The following is a 9,175-nucleotide window of genomic DNA, read 5'->3' as shown; positions in this document are numbered from 1 at the left end:
GGCCACCTTGTCGCTGTCCATGGCGATGCCATCGGTGTTGATGACGTGGCCGAGGTAGGCGACGGAGAGGGCCCCGAAGGAGCACTTCGACCTCTTCAGAAAGAGGCCGTGGGCTCGTAGGGCGGTGAAGACGATGCCGACATGCTGCAGGTGCTCAGACCACGACGTGCTGTAGATCAAAATGTCGTCGAAGAAAACCAGCACGAACCTGCGGATGAAGGGGCGGAGCACATCGTTCATCAATGCCTGAAATGTCGCAGGGGCATTGGAGAGCCCAAACGACATCACCAGGAACTCGAAGTGGCCGTGGTGGGTGTGGAACACCGTCTTCTCGATGTTCGCCGGGTGCATGCGCACCTGGTGGTACCCCGAGCGGAGGTCGAGCTTGGTGAAGTACTTGGCCTCGTGGAGCTCATCGAGGAGCTCGTCAACCACCGAGATCGGGAACTTGTCCTTGGACGTACGGTCGTTGAGCGCGCGGTAGTCGATGCAGAAGCGGCACGACCCATCCGCCTTCTTGATGAGGAGCACGGGTGCCGAGAACAGAGAAGTACTAGGGCGAATGATGCCCTGCTCCAGCATGGCGGCGCACTGCCGCTCGAGCTTGTCCTTCTGCAACTGAGGGTACCGGTACGGCCGCACTGCCACCGGCGCGGTCCCGGGCAGCAGGTGTATGCGGTGGTCGTAGGGGCAGGCTGGTGGAAGGCCGCACGGTGTGTCGAAGATGGCGTCGTGCTGAAGTAGGAGCTCGTCCAGCAGCGGGTGGTACGGGTCCGAAGCGACCGCTGCCAGCGACCGCTGCTGGGAGGGCGCGCCCGGGGCGCCCACACACCGCCACGTGACGTGGCGGCCCTCATGCAGGAAGGACACGGTGAGCCCCTCGAAGTCCCAGGTGAGGGGGCCCAGCGTGCCAAGGAAGTCGACGCCGAGGATGAAGTCGAAACAGCTGAGCGCGAGGCCGACGCAGGTGATGGAGAAAGGCGCCCTGCAGATGTTGACGGGCACATCGTGTGCGATGCCTTCACATGGCACGCGCTCGCTGTTGGCCACCGTAACACGAAGCTGGTCGCCCCCCTGAGGAGCAAGACCAAGGCGCCGCATGACTGCGCCCTAGAGGAAGGTGTGGGTGGAGCCGGTGTCCAGGAGGGCGAGGAGGCGCTCGCCCTTGATCGTCACGGGCAGGAGCATAGTGTGGAACGTCCTGATGCCTGCAAGAGCGTGTACAGAAACCACAAGAGCGTGAGCGTGAGCATCCGCTGCGGCGGCGACATCTTCGGGCAAGGCCGCGGCCGCGTCGTCGGCTGCCCCCTCCACGTCGTCGTTGAGGAAGTCGTCCGCCTCCAGGAAGAATAGGCGGGGGCACACGTGCCCACGCACGTACTGCTCGTCGCAGTTGTAGCAGAGGCCCTGACGACGGCATTCCTGCATCTCGGCTGGCGAGAGGCGACGGTACGGCCGCACGGGTGCCGCCGGGGCTGCTGTGCCCGGTGCTGTAGTGGCGGCGGCGGGCGGCGCAGGCAGCGCTGGTGCGCTAGTCGGGGCCCCGGCCGCAACCGCCCCCTGTTGGCGTGGGAGAAAGGCTGGCCATGGGGGAGGGCGGGCGCCGTGCTGCGGAGGGGGTGCTGCCGTGGCCAGAGCCTGTGTTTCGAAGGCGCGGGCGAGGAACATGGGCGTCTGGAGGTCGGCCGGGGCGCGCATCGCGACGTCGACCCGAATGTGTTCCGGGAGGCCGCCGACGAAGAGCTCCGCCTTTTGGCGCGTGGAGATGTCCCTGGAGTGCGCCAGCACTGTCTGGAAGCGGTCCGCAAACTCCTGGATCGTGGAGTGGAAGGGAAGGCGTCCCAACTCAGCCAGCCGCGAGCCGTATATAGGCGGTCCGAAGCGAAAACGGCAAAGTTCCTTGAAGCGCTCCTAGGACGGCATGCCCTCGTCCAACAGGAGGGCGTAGTACCATGTCTGAGCGGCGCCGGTGAGGTGGTAGGAGGCCATCCACGTCCGCTGCTCCACCGGAGTGCGCTGGCCCCAGAAGAATTGTTCACAGTGTGTGAGCCAATTCAGCGGGTCGACCGAGCCGTCGTACGTCGCGAAGTTGATCTTGTAGGTCCAAGGCTGGAAAGGTGCCTCGCCGAATGTCACGGGAGCGGCAGCCGAGGACGCCCCGCCAAGCGGTGGAGCTGCAGCCAGCGCGGACCAGAAGGTGGAGCCGTGGAAGATTGGGCCGTCAACGCCGCCATAGAGCGTTCCTGACGCCGGAACGCCCCCATGGCCGAAGCCCGCTGTGATGGGAGGGGTCGAATGGACCGACGGGCGCCCTGGCGCGGAGGAGTAGACCGGCGGCGCGATGTCGGTGAGCCACGGTGGAAGCGGGGACGGCGAGTGGGGGAACTGGATCTCCTGGATGGGAACGCTGTCGTGGGGAGCCGTCGGTGCTGGCGCGGTGTTGTGCGCTGTGCTGTCCTGCGGCATCCCGTAGGTGTAGACGGCGCCCGAGGCGGGCGAAGGCAACTGCTGGGGCCCCGGCGGCTGCTGCGGTTTGGGCGCCGGCGGTAGCTGCGGCTGCGGGTGAGTCGGCGCCACGCCTGGCTGCGGTCCCAAGAGGAATGCGTGGACGCCGGCCATCATCCTGCCGAGGTCAACGACGGCCGCGGTGAGCTGCTCGTTGGTCATCACCCCCACGGCGGAGGAGGAAGCCCCGGCGGCCAGCGGCAGCGATCCCGCGGGCAGAGATGTTTGCGGAATCGGTGCGGACGGGATCGGCACGGACACGTTAGGGTCCGGCGGCGGCGCGGTTGAAGCGGGCAGCGGCAGCGACATCGGATCGAAGGTGGCTGATACCAGGTTGATATGCTGCTGCTCTCTGCCCCTCACCGGTCGGAGGTTGTACGTGTGGACGATCGGTGGACGTGGTTTGAAGGCTGGTCGGCGGCGAGGAGCCAGCGATCGTGAGAGGAGGAAGAACGAGGTGGCGGCTAGGGTTGGACTCCCGGCTCCCTTCAGGAAGCCGGAAACAATATGTTTCTGCTTGCTATCTCAATAATGTTTACAAGTATTTATATGTCTCTCAACTAAAATAGGAAATATTCTAATAAATATTCTAATAATATGGCAATCAAGATAAATATGGGCTTTTAGGCTCCTAGCCACTAGCGGGCTTGCGGCATGAATAGCCCACGCCGGTCATAACAACATGAGAGAGAGATAGCGCGGGTCATAGCCCCATTTGTCGGCGCCAAATTTTATCAGGGGCTACCAAGTGCCGGTAAGTTTTGTTCTGCCGGTAGACCTGGACTGGACATTCGCTGCTTTTTAGTTGTAGAGATATTATCACAGCAGTACGAGTGCATAGCCATTGTGCCTATACATAGTCTTGCAGTAGTACACAGGTTATCTCCAAAGCAATTCATGTTTTACCCCCATAGTTGTTTGCCTCTTCCACTTGCTCTGAGGGCCATCCCTGAACACCGTTACCTACGTAATACACATGCAACTCCAGTTTTTATTTAATTCATTTGGCGCATGAGCAATGAGCCTTCGTGAATCGTGAGCAATAAAAAAATGGCACAGATGCAAATGATCCATATGTAGAGCTTACCATAACTGCTTCTAAATTTAATCTAAAAGCTACGTAAAATCTCAAAGGCCCGTTCGCTGGGAGGAATCTGGAGAAATCCGGATGAATCTGAAAGAATTTGTGAGAGAAATCATCCATAAACAGTAAAATTCAGCCGGGGACCGTACTTCCTCCGTACCGGCCGAACGTAGCCAAAAATCTACTCCCTTCCTTACCTGAGAGCCCTACAGAGCTCAGCGATGGTTGCTCACAACCACATCGCAAACAAATTAGATAGAATCCAGCAGGAAACCAATTTGTTCATGATGATCATAGTGGATGATTCATATACAAAAGACCAAAACCACTCTCTAATACCACCAAGGCTAGTTGAGCGTGTGTTTAGTTGCAACCCTAAATTCCCAAAAAGTGCTACAATACCCATCACATCGAATCTTGCGATACGTGCATGGAGCATTAAATGTAGACGAAAAAAAAATTAATTGCACAGTTTGGTTGGAAATTACGAGACGAACATTTTGAGCCTAATTAGTCCATGATTGAACACTAATTGCTAAATAAAAACGAAAGTGCTATAGTAGCCCAAATTCTCAAATTCACCGAACTAAACACGCGCTGAAGGGACTGGAGCTGCTCAACAAAGGGGGAAAAATGAACGTACGTGTTTTGTGTTTGTGCGCGCGCAAATTGGGTTGCTCAAATGAACGATTCATGCGAGTAGTGTTGACATTACTGTTACATGTACTATTTTTAGAGACAAGAAAAATATTTTCTAGGGTGGTTTCGCAATTGAACTTATCAACTATGGTATAGTGTTTTTCTCTCACAACAAATCAATAAATAGTACTTTTCAGCAGCAAAGCGAGCAGGGCAGCGCATTGCAGGACATCTCCACCAAGTTCAAGCACCATGATAAATAAAAATAAAAATTAGACTATACTAGTTCATAAGATCTCAAAAGAGAGAATAGGGGAGAGAGAGCATTGCCTATGTTTTTTTGGTAGGTTATCAACTCAGGAGAAAAGAGAGGGGAGAAGGGCAATGCCTATGCTTTATCGGAAAATATGTTCTCAACATATTTGCTTTGACATTCATTGTCATGCACTACTATAGATTATCTGTAGAGACGCTTCTTTTTTTAATAGAGGTTGATCAATCTATAATCGTCTCTAAAAAATGTTTTTGAAACGATCTATCTCAAAAAATATATTTATAGGAGAGGCTGAAATTTCATGTCATCTCTACAGATAGCCCTATCTTTAAAGACAACTGTAAGTCGTCTCTAAAATAGATGTAGTATAGTAAAATTTACAGGAATAACTAATAAAGTGGGCATACCGTGAGTTCATCGCTATTTATAAAGCACAAAATATCATGGATAACTTAACCTATTTTAAAAAGAAAAACAAAAGCTGAGAAACATGTGATTTATCACTTCTGTGATTCATCTAACAAACTTGGATTCACTTCTTAAGGATTTTCCTATAATTTTATGTTTTTCTATAATTTTATATTGATTTTACAAACTTCAGCCGATTTGATCACTTTTACAAAAGAAAAAAAAGGTAACAGGAACTTTTGCGCTGGGAAGTGGGAACTCCCAACTCCATATAAAATTATCTCTCAACCTTTACAATTTAGCTCTCTCACGTCATCACGTGGGTTCACAGATTAGCCTCAAGATTTTTCTCAATTATTACTCCCTCACTCCATTCTCCCAAATACAGAACAGAGCACGGTAAAAATCTCATGCTGATTCTAGCCCATTAGAGCCACTCCAGTAGGGTCCCTACTTAAGTCCTAATAGCTAAATATGGGCCTTAGGCAAAAAAACGTAGCTCCAGCAGGACCCCTATTAGAACCCCCAGTTTGCGGTGAGCACCCAAATCTCCTCCTCGGACCCATTCTTGTTGGCCCAACAGCCGGCCCCCATCGTTTGGTTGCGTCGTTTCTCTCCCCCACGCAGCACGGAACCGTGCGGCAGTGCTCGTCCTCGCTGCCCCGCCCTCCGCCGGGCGGGCGCGCTACCCTGCTGCGCGAGCGTGCCGGTGCTCTGCTCCGCCGCGTGGGCACGCGGACCTCTCCTCCGCTGCGCCGGCGCTCTTCCCCGCAGCACCGGCCGCTCCACTGCCGGCACCGGAGGTCGGAGCCCCGCGGAAAGGTCGCCGTCGCGCTCATCCGCGTCACGCGACTGCTACGCCCGCGAGGGCCTCATGCCGATGCTCGGCACCGACCCCCCCCCCCCCCCCGGCTTCATCCTGGCCTGTGTGTGTGGAGGATGTGGGGAAGAAAGATTTAAGCCAATGACAAGTGGTCCCTGCATCATTGACGATTGATTTGGATTTAGGGGCCTTTATTTGGATGGTGTTGTTGGAGTAGAAGCAAAATTTTAGGCACCCATAAGTAAGGGGGAGCACCCAAATAAAAAGTAAAGGCCCTGTTCTAGGGGCTATGAGTTGCTCTTACAGAACGATGAGGCCATGGCTTCTCGGTGGCTTGGGCAGGCTTCCAAGGCACGCCGTAGACGTCCACTTGCGCGCGACATTGATGGCGCATGGCCTAGGGACGAGGCGAGGTCACAGGCCGTCGGCGCGATCGACAGAAGATCGGGCATTTTGGTTGGGCGCGGCGAGACGTGACGGTGAAAGGTCCTTGTTGGTTTTGGTAATTGAGTGACAACCTAGGTGGACTAATTGTGTTTATGTGAGATAAACAGGTGATTAGTCCACAGGTACATGTGTGTGAGCAACATATGCCATGAAGGTGAAAATGGCTTGGAGATGTTGCAAAGCTCACACATGTGATGATGAAGGAGCTTATTGCACATGAGACATGACATTGAGTCATGTGATCAAGGTGGAGAAGATCAAGACATGACTTGGCTTGATGGACCGGTTGCAAGCGTGAAGGGCAAGTCGATGGCTTTGGAGTGATGGACCGCGTGGCGGTGAAGCTTGAGCAAGACTTGGCGCCGATGGACGATGGCAACGGTGAAGAGCAAGTAGAGTCAAGATCGATGATCCAATATGATCATGTGATGATATGAAGTGGATCATATCATTGTTGATCGTGTTGGTGCATGTGTTGCATCGACATTGGAGGAGATGGAATGGAATGCGCAAGGCAAAGGTATAACCTAGGGCATTTCATTTCACCGGTCATAGGTGTGTAGAGAAGTTTATGACCGGGTTTAGGATAGATGGCCGTACTATCAAGAGGGGCAAACTTGTTTGCATATCGGTCATCTAGTGCCACTCGAGTGATCTAACTTTGCATTGTCGCTAGGATCGAGTGGCGTGGCAAGTTGAGTGGCTAACATCCTTTGGAAAATGATTGTGAAAATGCTAACACACATACACATGGTGGTGTACACTTGGTGGTGTTGGCACATCTACAAAGGAGGTGGTGTTTGCAGGGGTGAGATGGGTTTGGGTCCCTCTCTCCCTCCCGCCGAGCTTGTGAGGCGGGATTCGGCGCTTTCGGGAAAATGGAATGTCTATTTTCTATTGCGCCGGATGCAAATTCTTGGTGGTTAGCTCATTGGAGCAAGGGTGAAGAAGTTAGAAGTGAAAACGAGTTGGTCGCGAAGATGCCAGCGTCGGTCAACTGACCGGACGCTGGATCTAAATGCACCGGACGCTGGAAGGCTGCGTCCGGTCAGGCTGACGTACGGTGACGCAGTAGCTGGAGAGTGACCGGACGCTGGCTGCGTCCGATCGCGTTCGACCAGACGCGTCCAGTCATGCTCGGGAGCTTACTGGAAACGACCGGACGCTGGTGGTTCAGCGTCCGGTCAGTTGAAGCTGGAGCGTCCGGTCAGGTCAAGTGACCATTGGAATCGAGATACGTGGTCGTCTGCGAGCGACCGGACGCTGAGGTCCAGCGTCCGGTCAACACGACCGGAGCGTCCGGTCGGCCCGACCGTTGCCCAGTGAAGGGGTAACGGCTAGTTTAGCCCCTGGGGCTATAAATAGAAGTGGCCCTCGACCATGGCTGGTGTGGAGCACCTCAAGGGACTTAGTGTCCATGCTTGCGAGTGCTTGGGAGCCCTCCATCACACATATACTTGATAGTGATCATTCGATTGTGTGAGTGAGCGATTCTAGTGCGATTGCATCGTGAGGTTGCATCGAGTGGCACTAGGTGATCGAGTTGCAAGCCGGTGGTGCTTGTTACTCTTGGAGGTTGCCACCTCCTAGACGGCTTGGTGGTGGTCTCCGTCGAAGCGCGCAAGAAGCTTGTGCGGCGTTCCGGAGAAGTGCTTGTGAGGGGCATTGTGCTCGCCCCGCGGGAGCCGCGAAGAGCAACATTAGTAAAGCGTGTCATTGAGCTACCCTCACTCAAGGGGTAGGTTCTTGCGGTGCCCGACGTGCGGGCTTGGCGGGTGATGCCAATTAGCCGCCGAACCACCAAGTGAGCGGTCGACACAACGGGGACTAGCGTGTTGGCAAACACGTGAACCTCGGGAGAAAAATCACCGTGTCAACCTTGTTCTTCCCGTTGGTTTGCATCTCCGTTACACAAGCTTGCGTTTACTTTCATATACATTAAGCTTGTGTTGTTGCTCTTGTAACTAGATAGCTTGCGTAGCTTGCTAATTACCTTCTTGCTTGTGTAGCATAGAAGTAGCTCCCTTGCGTGGCTAATTTGGTTTTAGTAACCTTGTTAGTCACATTGCTTAGTTTGTGTAGCTAAGTATTTGCGCTCTCTAATTAGGCATTGGTTGCCTTGTTATTGAGCATTGCTAGTGAGCTTAGTTAGCTTTGTGCTTTTGCTTACTAGCATGTGTAGGAGCTCCCTTGTTGCTTAAAGTACTAGTGGCATAGGTTTGTGTAACCTTGCTCCTAGAATTGTTTAGGAGAGCTCTAGCTAGCCCGGCACCTTTGTTGCATAATTGTTATCTTTGCAAGGTGCTAGTGAACATATATAGTGGGGTATAGTCTTGGCTAGACCGATAGTTTTAATTCCGCATTTGTATCGGTTAGCCGACGCGATTAAGATTTAGAAAAGACTATTCACCCCCCCCTCTAGTCCGCCATCTCGACCCTTCAGATGGGGAGAGCACGACTGGTCAAGGCACGGTAAGGCTGGCTTGGCTTCTTGAAGGACGATGTCGACATCAGGGCGAGGACAGTGGTCGACGCAGGGCGGTAGCCAGTGCTATGGCGCGACAAGCACGGTGACGCAGCGGGCATCAGGGAGAGGGCGTTGGTCGACGCAGGGCGGCAGCCAGTGCTATGGCGCGGCGATCATGGCGACGCAACGGGCATCAGGGCGAGGGCATTGGTCGACGCAGGGCGGCAGCCAGTGCTATGGCGCGGCGAGCATGGCCACGCAACGGGCAGAGTTGACGGCGCGTGCCGCGAGGTTGATGGCGCGTGCAGCGAGGCACGACTCACGAGAGCATGGCGACGGCCAGTAGGCACGGCAACGGACAGGAGCACGCAGGCAGGGCGACGCTGCGGCCAATCGGTGTGACGCGGGCAGCACGCGCGGCATACACGTGGTGTTGGACGCCTGCCTGAGCCGCGCGCAGCAGTGCCCAGGTCGAGGTGACCACACACAATTGGCATCTTTAGCTGTGTTTTTCTGGTGATTTTGATT

Source organism: Miscanthus floridulus, chromosome 3, assembly GCF_019320115.1.
Source record: "Miscanthus floridulus cultivar M001 chromosome 3, ASM1932011v1, whole genome shotgun sequence".
NCBI classification, from domain to species: domain Eukaryota; kingdom Viridiplantae; phylum Streptophyta; class Magnoliopsida; order Poales; family Poaceae; genus Miscanthus; species Miscanthus floridulus.
The sequence above is the reverse complement of the archived record's forward strand: the minus strand, read 5'-3'. Positions refer to the sequence as shown.